This window comes from Xiphophorus hellerii, chromosome 5 (assembly GCF_003331165.1).
Source record: "Xiphophorus hellerii strain 12219 chromosome 5, Xiphophorus_hellerii-4.1, whole genome shotgun sequence".
In the NCBI taxonomy this organism is placed as follows: Eukaryota; Metazoa; Chordata; class Actinopteri; order Cyprinodontiformes; family Poeciliidae; genus Xiphophorus; species Xiphophorus hellerii.
Genome location: NC_045676.1, coordinates 33,042,379 through 33,058,078, shown reverse-complemented (window position 1 = coordinate 33,058,078; position 15,700 = coordinate 33,042,379). Strand labels below are relative to the sequence as shown.

The following is a 15,700-nucleotide window of genomic DNA, read 5'->3' as shown; positions in this document are numbered from 1 at the left end:
TATAGGTTCCCTTCATAATCTTTGTGTGCTTCTTGTTGTAATCACCTGTGCCTTGTCTTATTCTGTTTCTGAACTATTAGGCAAAAGCATATCTAGCCCACCCCATTCATAAAACATTCTTCATCCATCTTTTCTATAAGCTTCTGGGTTTCTAGAAAAGTAGAATCTATGTGATACACCAGTTAACATATACAAAAATGAATAATTTCATCAACAGAAAATTGTCACTAACTGATGATTTAATTCCTAACACAGCTTCAAGAAAGGATCACACACATACCGTAATTATTTGTCAAGATATGCAATTTATATTTACTCATCATGATACATGCTAAAAGAGTAGTGCTCAATCAATCCATGGATAACAGACATTTTCATTTTTTTTCTTTTGTGCATCATATTGTCATATGGTGTTATTTTATTTTTTAGATTTTGTGCTGAACTGTCACACCTTTCTCTGCAATATATTCAAATTTTGAGTAGTTTTTTTTCTGTTGTAACCTGACTTTTGCTGTCTATGTCATCATATTTTTTTCCTATTTGTCCATCCTTGTACACTAGTACCTGTTATCTTTGCTCCTCTTCTTCTGTAGCCTTCATTCACTGCCTCCCATCATTCTTAGGTTTCTTCACTTACGTTAATTCGCAGAGAAAGGTGCAGGTCTGCTTTGTGGGATTGAAACAAGGAAGGTTCCTAGAGCTTATGTGTTCTAAGTGTAAGATGGTTTGCATGTACATGAGCAGATTTGTACATGCATTGCATGCATGCCCACCCCTTTTACTTGTGTGGAGTTGGGATATATTGGTCTGAATATATGAGAATTTGATAGTGTGGTGCTGAATTTACATTTTGCCCTCTGCAGAGAGAGGACTTGGCACCAAAACAAAGACAGGAAGACTTGGTGTGATATTGCAGTTTTACATTTCTGCCTGTACAAAATACACAATTTAACTAGGCTCAACAATGTATGGAGATCTCTTCTACTACAACTTTCATACACATCTCCTTCCTTTTTCTTGTCTTCTCTACCAGCTGAGGTTCTGTGCTTTTGGTAGCAGGTCATTGAGGCTGGCAGTAGAAGCAGAGGGACTCCAGGCCCTCCCAGATAACTTAACACATTCTGTTAAGTCTGTCTCAGGCTTTTGTGTCTCTTATTTGCTCTCTGCATCCATTCCTTCCTCTTTTCATCTCCTGGGCAGTAGAAATTGCGTGTCCCGGTGCAAGGGCGCATCATCAATCCCATGATTCATTGCACATTCCCAGTAGAATGGCAGCTGCTGTGACTGAATCCAGTGGGCACACGCCTTTGTGTCTCTGTTTGGACAACAAAAATGACTTCAAAATAAAAGGTTTATTTTTTGTAGCTTTTAAAAACTTCATGTTTGTTTGGCCTCCACCTTTAGCATCTGTTTTGTCCTCTGTTTCTTCCAGAGTTGACAAGAATGGGGTTCTGTTTGTTTGCCCTCCATATTTGTTGTCTTGTTTTCCTTTTTTCTTGCTGTTTATCAGCCAATTTATTACTAAATCTTAATTTTGGAGTAAAAATGTATTTGTGTTAGGGTGTGCTCGTAATGGGTGAATGTAGAGACATTCGCTCAATGTTAATTTTATTTTTGATCAAGGAATATCTTTGTTCTTTGATAGGTGTTCTTTTTTCATGTACAGAAATTGAGCTTTGATTGAGTTTATCAAAATGTTTCTGTTCCTGTTTCATTTTTATTTTTGATCAAGGAATATCTTTGTTCTTTGATAGGTGTTCTTTTTTCATGTACAGAAATTGAGCTTTGATTGAGTTTATCAAAATGTTTCTGTTCCTGTTTCATTTTTATTTTTGATCAAGGAATATCTTTGTTCTTTGATAGGTGTTCTTTTTTCATGTACAGAAATTGAGCTTTGATTGAGTTTATCAAAATGTTTCTGTTCCTGTTTCATTTAGCTTTTTTCCCCCTCAATAGCAACTGTGTAATTGGGCAAAATTATTATTTTTTACTGAGTCAAGTTTGAAACTGCCATACAATCTTACCTGACTTTCATGGCTATAACAGATATTCTTGACAGAAAGAGGTCTCTAAAGTTTTAGCATGCAGCTCAGTGTTTGCCCCAGTGTATTATAAGCCTGGTGGACTGCCAGGCTTCACCTGTCGCAAACACACCAGGTATGGTGGGGGCAAACAAAAACAAGCTTGCACTTGGCTCTGAAAATGCTGGTTGGTTACATCACTACCAAGGCAGTATAACACGGCAGAGGTTGAACAAAAAGACAAGGGCTAATTTTTACATTAATTGTTTTTATATGAGTAGTAAAGACATATGAGGTTATTTTATAAAATCCCCACTAATAAAAATGAATTATTTAAATTTGTGTATTTGTCAGTGGGACTTTAAGTAAATTGAAACAGGTCTTTGAATTAAAGTGGACAAAGAGACAAAAATAGGAGGATTTGTTGGCAAACCTTGACCATTTCTCCCCTGTGCTCCAACTGAGCAGTGGAGAGAACAGCAGTCTGACAAAAGTAAGCCATAATACATATAAAACAAAGGGTAATTAATGAATGTTTCAGAGGGCTTTGTGCATACCTTTTCACACTTCCACACAGCTGTGCAGAAAAAAAGTGTTGTATATTCTGCTTGTGTGTTAACCTCTACATTCTGTTTACAGAGCCTAAATATGTGTAAGTGTGCAACAAACACAGAAGGTGGAAGTGGAAGGAGATGCTAATTTGAACTCATCAGTCCTCATTAATCTCAACATGTCATTCCCTTGCATCTGCTCATGCTCTACCCAAAGGTCACAGTTCACAGTCTACAAGTTAGCTTACTGTATTTTCCAGACTATAGAGTGCACCTCACTATAAGCCGCATCTACAAAGTTTGTTTAAAAAACTGGAAACGTATATATATATATATATATATATATATATAAAAGCTGCTGGTATCTCCGCCACTCTCGGTTTTCCACAAGGACTCAACCGTTGGCTGCGTGCTTAATAAATCTGCTATTAAGGACGCAGCCCTGCATCTCCAAAGCCAAACCATGGATTTGTTCACGCTGAGCTTACATACAGTGGCTCTATTTCCCTCCTGTGCTACCAGATCGATAGCCCTCAACTTAAAAGCTGCATCATATGAACTTCTTCGTGTGGTTTCCATTATGAGGGGGTATGAGTTTGAAGAAATTTCTCTGTCGTACCTGCTCCTATCATATGGGCTCTTTGCACCTGCCGCGCTGACGTCACAACCTCATGTGCAAATGCGGCTCTCTTTTTTCCGCTTTGACTTACCATGACAGCTAGAAAAGACAAAGTCGTATTTCGGACGCAAATAAAACAATACTATGCACTTTGTTGTCTTCCTAATATAATGGGCTTTTAAGTTTTCATGGATTTCCAAACGATCCTGAATTAAGAAGACGGTGGCTTGTAAATATTTGTCGCTACAAGTTAAAGCTAACGCCGCACAGCAAAGTTTACAGCCTTCACTTCACTCCGGATCAGCTTCTTCAGCCTAAAGAAGAAGGTAAAAGAGCTGTCCTGTGTTATTTCCATGAAATCACTTCTGTATTCAGCCTGAAAGAGAGTTTATGGGAACGAGAGAGCAGACCAGAGCCAGACAGCCGAGCAACTGATCTGCCTGTACACACTGCTGTAAACACCGTCCTGCTTCACAAGAAGCATGCAAAACTAATAAAGTGAAATAACACGGAGACCTTAAGGAACACAGCCATATTTTTCTAAAAGCAACAACTTTGAACCTGAACAGTCAGCTGAACTAGAACTCTGACACCAGAGCTGCTCTACTGTTAAGCTATGGGCTTGTTGTGCTTCCTCATGCTTCGGAAGCAAAAAGCCTGAACCATAAAATCCCCCGTTACTTGGTCTCTGACACTAACGACAATAAACACACGTAATATACTTGAAAATAATGTAGAAACATTGTCCGGTAGAATGGATAAAAAAAGTTTAGATACTAAAATAGCACAATTTTACAAGAAAAATGTCAGAGAATATTGCCTACTAGCATAAGCTAAAGCTAATGTTAGCCACAAAGTTTAAAGAAAGTAAAACTCACCTTCGTGTCTGTGAACGTATAACGAGGCGTACATCTTAAAACCTTTCTCCAGCGTACTTGTTGGGGCTTCGGATCGATGTACATCATTAACTGTTACCTTGGACAAGCCCTGCAAATACCCAGTGTAAAGTGCCATTTTCAAGAGATCGGAAACGATCGAGCCGCTTTTCCTTGAACGCGGAAGCTGACGTGCAAAGAGCCCATTCTTGTTCTAAATGAAAATGAGCACTTTCTTCTTTGATTTCCAATTTTGACTTCCAATGATTCACTTCCTGCTAATGAAGCCCCCTGGCGGTTGAAGAAAAATCCACTGTCTGTAAAATATTACTACAATGGCGTAGCCACGGTCCAACGAACAGGGGGAGCAGAACCACCGTCTTACACCGCCAGCTCGTTGACTTAAATTATTTTTCGGGTTATTTTGTTTAGCTTTCTGACCATTATGCTCTACCGGGTGAGTATTGGTATCTGTCTGCTGCTTTACCTGCTATCTGATCGCTCCTGATGTCTCTCGCCTGCAGTGAGCCTTGATGTAGCCAAACTCTGTCAAATGTTAGTTTTTTAAACGTCATATAGATTCATTGTGTTGATGCATTTTGACATGCTATCTGCTTTTGTATCCACCTCTTCTGCCTCCTGTTTCCATCTATTATTATTCTACAAGAATAATAATTCTTCTAGTTGACCAAGAAATATTATTGCAAATAATTCTTGGTCATCTAGAAGAATTATTTGCAATAATTAGTGGGTGTGTATTTTAACTGCATGTGGCGCAGTTGTCCTAGTTCTTGAGCCCTTGACTCAGCAGTGGATCAAGTGAAAATATGGAATAATAAACACTTAAATACTGTACGATAGCTTTATCCCTCAGAAATACCCATAAGTCACCGTTGAGCTGATACTTATGTGGAGGACCAGTTGCTGGGGACTTTAGATCAAGGACCCCCCTTCCATTAAAATGATTCTATTCTTGTTGTATTCTTGTTCCTATGAATATTTTGCTTTCTTTTGTTATTTAAAAGCACTGTGATTCATTGTCCATGTGAAGCTGTACATTCATATATTTGTTGATAACTATTCTGGCGGAGAGTGAAAGGAGTTTAGAAAAGCATCACTTTTGAACAGGCGCGTAGGGCAGCCTTGGGTCCTAAGTGCATGCTGTGTTGAAGAAGCCGAGTAGTAGATAGCAGCCTGAGTGTGACGCACGTTGGATTATGGATGTTGTTCGTGTTTCAAGAAAAAAAGGAAAGTAAAGAAAATTTACAACAACCGCATGTCTCGACACCCCTTTTGTTCGAGTGTGCAACACTTATACAAATATGGGTCTTTCAGGTTTATATCAACTAGCAGTTTCATTCCCTCACAACTGCAGTGATCGGTGTGGCGGCGGTGCTGCTTACACAAACCACCAAGTATTTCCCTAAGTGACAACATTTTGTTAATACAAATATTTGTTTCAAAGCAGGAAGAGTGTGATAAACACAGTAGTCCATGTCTTTTGCAGGAGTGTTCCTATGTATAACACTACCCTAACACACACACACACACACGCACACACACATAAAGAGAAGGAGAGAGAGAAAGAGAGGATGGCTTTCCTGGGTTTGAGAGCAGTCGATAGCTAATCAGCTTGGCGGGTTTGTACCAGTAGTAATTCCCTCCTACCTGCTACTCTGCCTTTAGTGGGAATTAGGGAGATGCTGTCAGATATAATAGCAAACTGGAACTCTCAAACATAGACCACACATACACTAAATTGCCAAAAGTATTTGCTCACCCATCCAAATGATCAAAATCCAATCACTACCATGGCCACAGGTCAGGCACGTGCAGAGGGGGGGGCAAAGGGGGCTTGAGCCCCTGCCCTTTTTATCCTTGATGTCCCTAGCGCCCTTTTTGAGTTTTTTTTTTTTTTGTATTTTTTATTTTTAATCTGTTTGTCAGAAGACCTGCTTGTGCCCCTCAGCAATAATATTTAGCTAAATATAATAATTTAGCTAAATAAACTAGTCTGGCTGCCCTCAGTCTAATAATGACTCAGTTTCTGCCTCCATGTTGTTCAGACTCAGGGTCCATGGTGAGGAGGAGGGGGGTGGATTTGTGCCTCTAACTATCAAATTATGGGCAAGAATATTTTTTCATACACTGGTTTGTGAATAAAAACATAGGTCTGATGCTGACGTTAGAAAAACTGTTTCTATTTATATTTTCATAATTGTCCTCGCAATAGCGGGGAAAAACCCTCCTCGGGTTAGGGTTAGGGTAGCTAGCCCTGTCCCACTGACAGATATAAAGAATGTCTGTCTTTATCAGACGTCCTGATATAAGACACGGTACTGCGACTGTGACTGCGAGTCGCAACACAGCTCAAAGCCCCAGTACCACCTGGTACCGTGTTGTACCACCTGCTCTCTGTTCGCTCTGCTTCTTCTTAACGTTTCTACCAGGCAGAGTAAAGCCTCTGTTGACGGGATCTGGGCTGGAGGTGAGCGGCTGTAAATAGAAGTTACTGCAGAACCTCAAGTGTTAAAGGAAGATTGGCCCAGAGCATTTAGAGTTCACAAAATGAACATCAGAGAAAATATTGTATTAATAATTAGAACCGCAGCATAAAGCCAAACATGCCACAATTATATTTTTTTATTAACTTTTTTATTCAGATTTTCCAGTGCATGTCACATCTCACACATCTTACAGGTTACATGTAGAAATTCGCATGTTATGTTCTAAAAAAGGGTTTTGTTTGTCCAAGGTCTTAAAGAAAAGACAAGAAAAAACAATAGTAATAGTAAAAATAAATAAATAAAAAGTAAAAATACAAAGAGGAATCTCCCATTCATTAATCGTAATTTCCATCAGTTGTGGTTTGAAATGAATGTTTGAATTGAGGACCATTTTTCTATAAAGATATCACTTTTCATCTGAAGTTTTGCCGTAATTTGTTCCATATGATAAACCTCCCTCACTCTATTCTTCTATTGGGAAATCGTTGGGGGCTGAGGCTTCAGCCATGAGACCGTAATCATTTTCTTTGCAAGGACAAGTAAGATCTTTAAGATGTAAGTCTTACTGTTATCTTGGATTTTATTCTGGAAAATACCTAGTATTATAAAGGATGGTTCTAGGGGAATTGTAATGCCCAGGCAATTATTAATTTCCTTTTGTATTCCTTTCCAATATGTTGATAATTTTGGACAGTCCCAAAATATATGAGTGAAGTCTCCAATTAGTCCACAACCTCTCCAACATTTATCAGAAGTGTGGTTAAATCTAGATATAAGAAGAGGAGTCCTGAAAAATCTCATTTTGATTTTCCATTCAAATTCTCTTAACATTGGACTATTTGATATTCTATGACCCTCCCTAAAAAAATTTTCCCAGTCCTCATCATTAATTATGATATTCATTTCTAGTTCCCATTTCCCTTTGATATCTTTTGTATCTGTAATTACTTCCTCTTGCAATATTTTGTAAATATAGGATATGAATTTGGTGGTTATATTTCCTTTTATTACAGAGAGAAAGAAATTTTCTATGTTTGAGGGGGGCATTTGTATGTTTTCCCATTCCTTATGTTTCTGCAGGTAGTGTCTCATTTGTAAATATTTATACAAGTCATGGGTTGGAAGATTATATTTTCGTTGAAGTTGCTGAAAGGACATTAGGCCTCCACCTTCAAACATTTGATCTATTAGAATCAATCCTTTTTCAACCCAGTTTTGTAGTCCAGATGTAGGAAGAAATTCAGAATTATGGTCGAGCCGTATAAGTCTACATAAGGAATTGGGTAGATTTAGTATCTTTTTAATCTTTGCCCATGTTAATAGAGTAAACTTAACCCATTCGTTATTAATTTTATTCTTTGTCCATGTGTTTTGATTAACAAATGGAACAGCATCAAGAAGCATGTCCTGGGAGTCACCTTGTTCCATCTTATACCAAATTGAATCTTCATCTTGGCGTATCCATGTTATTATTGATCTAGTTTGTGTGGTCCAGTAGTATTTTTTAAGGTTTGGTACGTTTAGTCCCCCATGTTCTTTAGAACACATAAGAGTTTTCAATCTAATTCTGGGGCGTTTGTTTTGCCAGATAAATTTTGAGAGCCATTTATTCAGAGTATTAAATATGGACATGGGTATTTTTATAGGTAATGTTTGAAAAAGGAAGAGGAGTCTTGGGGGGATGTTCATTCTGATGGTTTCAATCCTCCCTACTAATGAAAGGGGTAAGATGTTCCATCTCATAAGGTCTGTCTTGATCTCATCCATTAGTTTTCCATAGTTAGTTTTAAAAAGTTGTGAAGTTTGAGGAGTTATGAAAATTCCTAAGTATCTGAATCCCTGATTAGAAATTTTAGGTTTGAATCTATCAGTTAATTTTACGGGTAATTGACCGTGTAATACTATCGCTTCAGATTTGGATTGATTGATTTGGTAACCCGAAAGTTTAACATATTCTTCTATGGCCTCCATGAGTGAAGGGATAGAATCCGCCGGGTCACTTATGTAGGTCAAAATATCATCTGCAAAAAGTGAAATCTTGTGTTCCGTATTATTTTTATCTCTAATGCCTTTAATATGCTTGTTCCTTCTAATCGCTGCCACCAGAGGTTCAATGTTTAATGCAAAGAGTAGGGGGCTAAGGCAATCTCCTTGACAAACCCCTCTTTCAAGCATAAAAAAATTGGAGCAAAATCCATTAACTCTAACACGTGATTTAGGATTCGTATATATTATTTTAATCCAGTCCACGAATTGTGGGTGAAAGCCCATAATTAACAATGTATTATATAGGAATTGCCAGTTAACTGTATCAAATGCTTTTTGTGCATCAAAACTAATTAGCATGGATTCTTGGTTGGTTTCTTTGGCTTGTGTTATAATATTCAGGGTTCTTCTTATGTTATTAAAACTATGTCGGTTTGGGATGAAACCCGTCTGATCTGGATGAATAAATTTTTTAATATATTTCTGTATCCTTTTACTTAGAATACTAGTTAATAATTTTAGATCTGTGCATAACAGGCTAATCGGTCTGTATCCCTCACAAATTGTTGCGTCTTTCCCTTCCTTATGACCTCAGACCAGGAGTTTGAGATTTCACCTTTTTTAAGTGCATAGTTAAAGATTTTAGTTAGTATTGGTGATAGGATGTTTTTGAAGCATTTATAGAATTCCCCCAGGAGTCCATCAGTCCCTGGAGATTTATTATTTTTCAATTTGTTAATTGCTTCCTGTACTTCTGTTTCTCTTATATCTGATATCATATCAGCCGCTTCCTCTTCAGATAGAGTAGGAAGTGTTAGCCTAGTAAGATACATCTCAATTTGGTGCTCTACTTCGTTGTTGATTTGGTTTGGTTCCTGATATAAGTTTTTATAAAAGGATGTGTAAAACTTTGTACTTATCTGGTAAGGCACCTGTAACAAAGGAATCGGTGACTATGAATCTTTACAATTAAATAGCGCATCAGAACTAGGTTCAACTCAGGAGGAGCGAGGGAAACAATGTGTTGAACAAAACACATTTATTACACATTTTGACAATAATGAAACAGAACAAAATAGTCAATGTTTCCTTTTGGTAGTCCTAAGTCAAGTCAGTCGAGTTCAAAAGTTTTTCCTTTCTTTTTTTTTCAGTTCAATTCAGTTTTCAGATCTGAATGTTATATGGTAGCTACCCGGGTAGTGTTAATATGTGCAATCCCACCGATCAAGTGGAACAGAAGAAGGTTCTTCTTTGACGTCGTAGTGGACACAATCTCAATCTGCTCTTTTGGATCCTGGCTCGCCGTTCTTCACACGATGTCTCTCAACACAAAAAAAACAACCTGCATATAGCAGAAATGTATTTTACTATTTTGTGATACACCACTCTAAGTCATTTCAGTGAAAGTTTATCTTTCACTCCATGTAAATAAAATAATTTACAGCTGCAATAACCAATTTTGTCTTTTAGCTCAACAAAACATCACAACATAATATTCACTGAATTGACATATCTTTTTCTAGCATTCTTCAATTCCGTACAGTGGAATAAATAACTCACTGTCACTAGATACCTCATCAGTATCAGTATTCCAAGAAGAAAAAAAAGGCGCAATATTAACAGAATAGCCTTTCAGAGTTAGCCGTAAGCATTGCTAATTTTCATACAAAACATACATTCTTAATCATAAACAAGTATCTCCGATTGTTTTTTTTTTCCTTTCAACATTGAACTATAAAATGAAATCACAATATAACTTTTAATACATAACAGCAAAATATTAGCTTGTGGCTAATCGATAGCTAACGAAGAAAATTATAGCACAGAACTCACCGGAGATTCGCATCAAAAAACAAATAATTGTAATATCAAAAACAAGGTTCTCCCGGGTCCGGTTACACAAGAATCGAAAAATCAACCATAGATGAAAACTAGCTCTTGAAAAATAATGAAAATAACACAGAGTTTTGTCAATAAAATGACTACAAAACGTTTCTTCCAGTTTCTTCTTCTGGTTATTCTAGTCCATATTCTGCAGCATATCAATGTAGTTTTAGACTACTTGAAACCATTTACTGCCACCTATCGACCATGTAGTGTACTACAGGCTATAATTCATATTTGTTAAATTAACATGGGTTACAGATGCAAAGGCGTTGGCAATTTCTATCGGGCGGAATAAGGTTGTTTTAAGTGAGGGATCTATTATTTTGTGTATTATTCTGTCTGATTGTGTTTTTCGAAGCTGGAAGGATAACAATCTGCTGGCTCTATTTCCCATCTCATAGAACTTTTGTTTGGAGAACCTCAGTGCACCCTCCGCTTTGTATGTAAGAACTTCATCAAGCAATTTTCTAATCTCTTTTAGTTCCTTTAGAATGTCATCTCCTCCTTTATGCTTATGTTCAATTTCTAGTTGTTTTATTTTACTTTCAAGTCTTGTTTGTTCTTCCATGCGTTGTTTCTTAAGTCTGGAAGATATCTGTATCATTTTTCCTCTTAATACTGCCTTAGCTCCACTCCACATCATAGGTGGAGTTACTGATCCATTATCATTTATTTCTAAATATTCAATCAAATGTTGTTTCAGTTCCTGAATCACTGATGTATTAGTGAGCAATGATACATTTAGTCTCCAGTATCTAAAGGGGGTATCTTTACTTAAGTTTAATTGTAGGGTAACTGGAACATGATCACTCAGAGTTATTGATTCAATACTACAGTCAATTACTTTATAAAAGTATTTTTGAGGTATGCAGAAGAAGTCTATCCTTGAATAGCTATTATGAATTTTCGAAAAGAAAGTAAAATCCTTTTTGCTTGGGTTTTTAGATCTCCATGGATCCCCCAGTCCCAGTTCAGTTATCATATTTTTAAGTATTTTTGTTTTTCTGCTCTGTCCCCCCATCTCTGCCGGTGTCCTATCCATTTTGCCATGCTGTACTGCGTTAAAGTCTCCTCCAACTATTACTATGCCTTTAGCGTTCTCTGCAATTATATTAGCTATTTCTTTAAAAAAGGATTCGTCACATTCGTTAGGAGCATAAACATTTAAAATAGATATCTCCTCCTCCCACATCCGACCCAGCACCAAGACATATCTCCCCATCCTGTCCTGAATGACCTTTTCTGCGGAAAAGGCCAATGATCTGTTAAATAAAATAGAGACTCCTCTCCTATTTCCATATGATGCACTATATGTTTGATTTACCCAGCCCCATCTTAATTTTTTATGTTCTAACTCGTTTAAATGGGTTTCTTGTAGTAGGGCAATGGAGCATTGCATCTTTTTTAGTTGACTAAAGATTTTTTTCCTCTTTATTGGGTGGTTTAAGCCATGGATATGATACGATTGTTAGTTTTTCCATATCGTCACCTTCTTAAAATAATTGCCTAAGTCATTTTTTGCCATTTTTCAGGAAACACAAAAAACTGAACCATTTGTTAAATAAATGATATTTACAAACAATTTTAATCAAAAAAGTTGTAACAACAGATGTCTTTTGACATACAAACAGCAAGGTCAGTCAAACATGGAACATGACAGAATTAAATGACTTAGGTAAATTTTTTAACATGCCTTTGTGACCTAGGCAATTTTACAGCACAAACTAACAAAACATAATGCTGAGGAGGCATGTGCATTTTTTCCACTTCTCCTTCCAGCTCTTCTTTGCTGGGTTCTTGTGTGATGCCTATTAGTGTGGCAAATTGTCAAAGAAGTGATGACACTCTACAGGCATGATGGGTTTCATTGACTGGAGGTCCTGGAACTTTCTCTCTTTGATTGGCAGAGCACATGGAAACAAACTTATCCATGCCATTGGCCCATTTGGCACCTGCACCCTTTGTGGCAGTTCTTCCCACACAGAGTCTTCTGAAAAGGACAGCTTGAAATGGACTTTGCCTTCACTGCTAAACTGAAGAGCCCGCAAGTCATGCACAGTCGGGTCTCCAACTTTTTTGTCTGGTCTGATGCTGAAGAAGTAAGATCCATTCAGCTTCAGGAACTCATCGTGCTTGAGCACTTTCACATAGTAAGGTGATGGCCTGATTCTTGCAGTCTGGAGTACAACGACATAGTCTCTTGGGGTGAAGATATCTGCAACTATTTTTCGTTCAATAGTACTATGCATACTGTCACACTCCATTTGTGTATGACCTGCAAGAAGGTATTTCTGGGTTATTAGCACCCCATATTTTCTTGCAAGCTCAGAGTATGCATTCGCTACACATGTATTGCGATTCTGAAAACCGCAACCGTCGCTCCACACTATGATCTCCTTGAGGTCTGGATGGTCTTTGATCACACCTTCAAAATGATGATACTGAAGATGTGCAAATACCTCGCTACAGAGGTCACCTTCTGATTCGTCCCAAACGTAGCAGTAGCCTTCCTTTGATCTCAAGTTGAAAAGGGTAAAGTTGTGGACCTGCAGTTTTGTTTTGTAGTACAGGCTGCTGGCTTGGGTTTTTGGACACAGTAGCACAGTTTGCAAGTCCATTGTCCAAACGGACTTCTCTTCATCAGCAGAATCCTTGTCCCTAGATTTCTCTTGCCTCGCTTCATCCTTCTTGGTGACATGTGCGTGGTATGCAGCCTTACTGATATTTCCATGAATGAAACACAAACATCACACTGATCTTTTCTTGGAATAAATACGGAGTAGTTCTCCTCATGGAACACAGCTGTGAAATATTGGATTCCAACAGCTCTCACTCCAGCAGTTGCAGCTGCCTGTCCATATTCATGATGTAGTTGGGAGATGGTTGTGCCTTGGTAAAGGAACTTCTTGTAGGTAGCTGTGCTTCTGCAGTAGTTTGAGTCAACACTGGGCAGGTCCCTCAACCAGTTCTTAAGGAAATCCTTGACATCAGTTTCAACCTTTGTATGCTTGCCACTTTTGGGTCCAGATTTTGATGGCACCTCTGCTTGTTTTTCAGGGTTGATGGGGTCATCCAGCCATTTTGTAATGGTTCTTTCAGGGAGACCAAGTGTAGAAGAAAAAAGTGCCTTGCACACTTTAACACTTGTTCCATCTTCAAGCTTCAGTTGGTAGGAAAATGATGAATTGCGTCGGGATCCCTCAGTAACTATTTTTTGCTTCATACTAGTCTTTGTGACCAAAGTGGGGACATATAACCGACGTTCTTCCCAGGTGTTCATTGCCCAAATCTTGTCAAATACCCACTGCCGCTGCTCTTCTGTAAGGACTTGGCAGTCTCGAGTTGAGACTCGCTGACAGAACTTGGAGTTGCAGGGAGGACCCATAGTCTTTGCACTTATTTCTTTGCCACTTTTGCGCTTGTATGACATTCCTTTCAGACGTTTCTGCTTGGATTCATTTTGCTTCTATGTTCTTGGACTGAGGTGTTTATGTCTTTTCGTTTTGCCTGCATCTTTCAATTCAACATCCTCATCCTGCTGTTCTAAAGTTGTTGCCACCATAGATAGGCTGTTTTCATCTTCAGGAGAGGAGGACTCATCACAGGTTGGGGTATAGTCCGGATCTTGAATGACATCATCACCATCATCGCCATCATCATTTGATATCGCCTCTTCTTGGTGTGGATGTGTCTGCTTGGCATCTTTAACTTTATCCATGGGAGTAGATGGTGCATCATTATCAACATGCTGCATCATCTCTTTATTGATGGTCTCATTGTCATCCTCAGTAGATGAGGACAGACTGGTGTCATCCCAGCATGGGAAGAGTCCTGAATCTTGGAAATAGCATCAGCAGCTGTGTAGAATTTCCGTCTCCTTGAGTCATCCGCCATCTTGAAAAACTTCTAAAATTGCCTAAGTCAATTTGTCTGGTGACTTAAGCAAAATAAAACTGCCTAAGTCACACTCTTGACATAGGCAATTATACAAAAAGGGTAGAATGGCATGATCTGTTTAATTGAGGATGTTGGCAATTTTACCAGAGGTGGCCAGCATCATGAAGAGATGATTTAGGCAAAAAAATCATTTTTGAAAAAAAATGACTTAGGCAATTATTTTAAGAAGGTGACGATATGTACCTTTTAATTATGAGTACCTTTTTTATATTACTAATCCTGTAAGTATCGATGTTATTGTGAAATATGTATTTTATACGATGTGATTGCACATTTGTTAAATTAGTCAAGGTAAAGTTTACAAACATTAGAACATGCTTGAACTTTATAGTAAATAGACTTCCAAACATTGAACTAAATACCAATGCAACCTTAAAACCGATCTCCATGGCAATGAAGAGAGTGTGACAGAGTCCCTTCATCTGGACACGCTGTGTAATAGCAGTCCGACAACAAAAGTCTGTTCCCGGACTTGCCTTTCCAAAAATAAGTATACATAAAATAAAATAAAACAAATAAATCATCCTACCGTTCCCGTGGTGAGGAAATTCCCTGGTATTCAGAACTGTATCATATTTTACTAAACTAGCCTTCTTTTAAGTCATTTTATCCCAAATGTGATATTTTAAGATCAGATTTAATCGTCCACATATTACTCTCAAATCCTTGATTTAGTTATCACCTTGTAAAAGCGCCTGCATGTCCGCCACATTCAGCATCTCCTCTCCTGCTTTTCCTGGCACCGTGGTCCAGGATTCACCCAGCAGTTCCTCTCGGTATCTCTCACGCTCATCTATCTTGACATGAATTCCCATCTTCTCCAGTGTTGAGGCTGCTCTTGCAAGTGTTGCGAAGGTCTTCACACCGGAGTCCAAGTGTATTTCCAGCTGAGCTGGGAAAGGTGACACCGCTCTCACGTTTTTGTCTTTAAGTTGCTTGATAACTTCTCAGACCTGTTTGCGTTTCTTCTGTATGTTTGCGGTGTAATCTTGGTCGAAGTATATCTTTTTGCCGTGGTGGGTGACATCACGTCTACTCCATGCCGTCTGTATTACTTTTTCTTTCACTCTGTAGTTAGAGAACCTGACGATGATTGATCGTGGAGGGGCAGAGTCCTTAGGTTTCATATAAGCGACCAGTGGGCCCTCTCTATATTAAGATTCATATCTTGTGGTAATTTGAGTGAAGTGCTCATCAAATCAGTCACGAAGGAAATCATGTCGTTCTTTTCTTCTCCTTCAGGTATCCCATAGATGGGTAGATTATTGCGTCTCGCTCTTGACTCGAGGTCTTCACA

At 38.2% G+C, this 15,700-nt stretch overlaps 1 protein-coding gene and 1 long non-coding RNA gene across 3 annotated transcripts in view; one reads left to right on the top strand and one right to left on the bottom strand.

Annotated features, from left to right (window-relative positions):
- Positions 1 to 15,700, top strand: part of LOC116720704 (protein sidekick-1) — a 493,826-nt gene that overhangs the window by 162,491 nt on the left and 315,635 nt on the right. The gene's annotated exons all lie outside the window — the stretch shown is intronic.
- LOC116720708 (uncharacterized) lies at positions 9,709 to 10,510 on the bottom strand. The gene is made up of 2 exons (XR_004339446.1): positions 10,393 to 10,510; positions 9,709 to 9,901 (listed from the first exon to the last, which is right to left on the bottom strand). It is a non-coding gene; the product is annotated as an uncharacterized LOC116720708 (long non-coding RNA).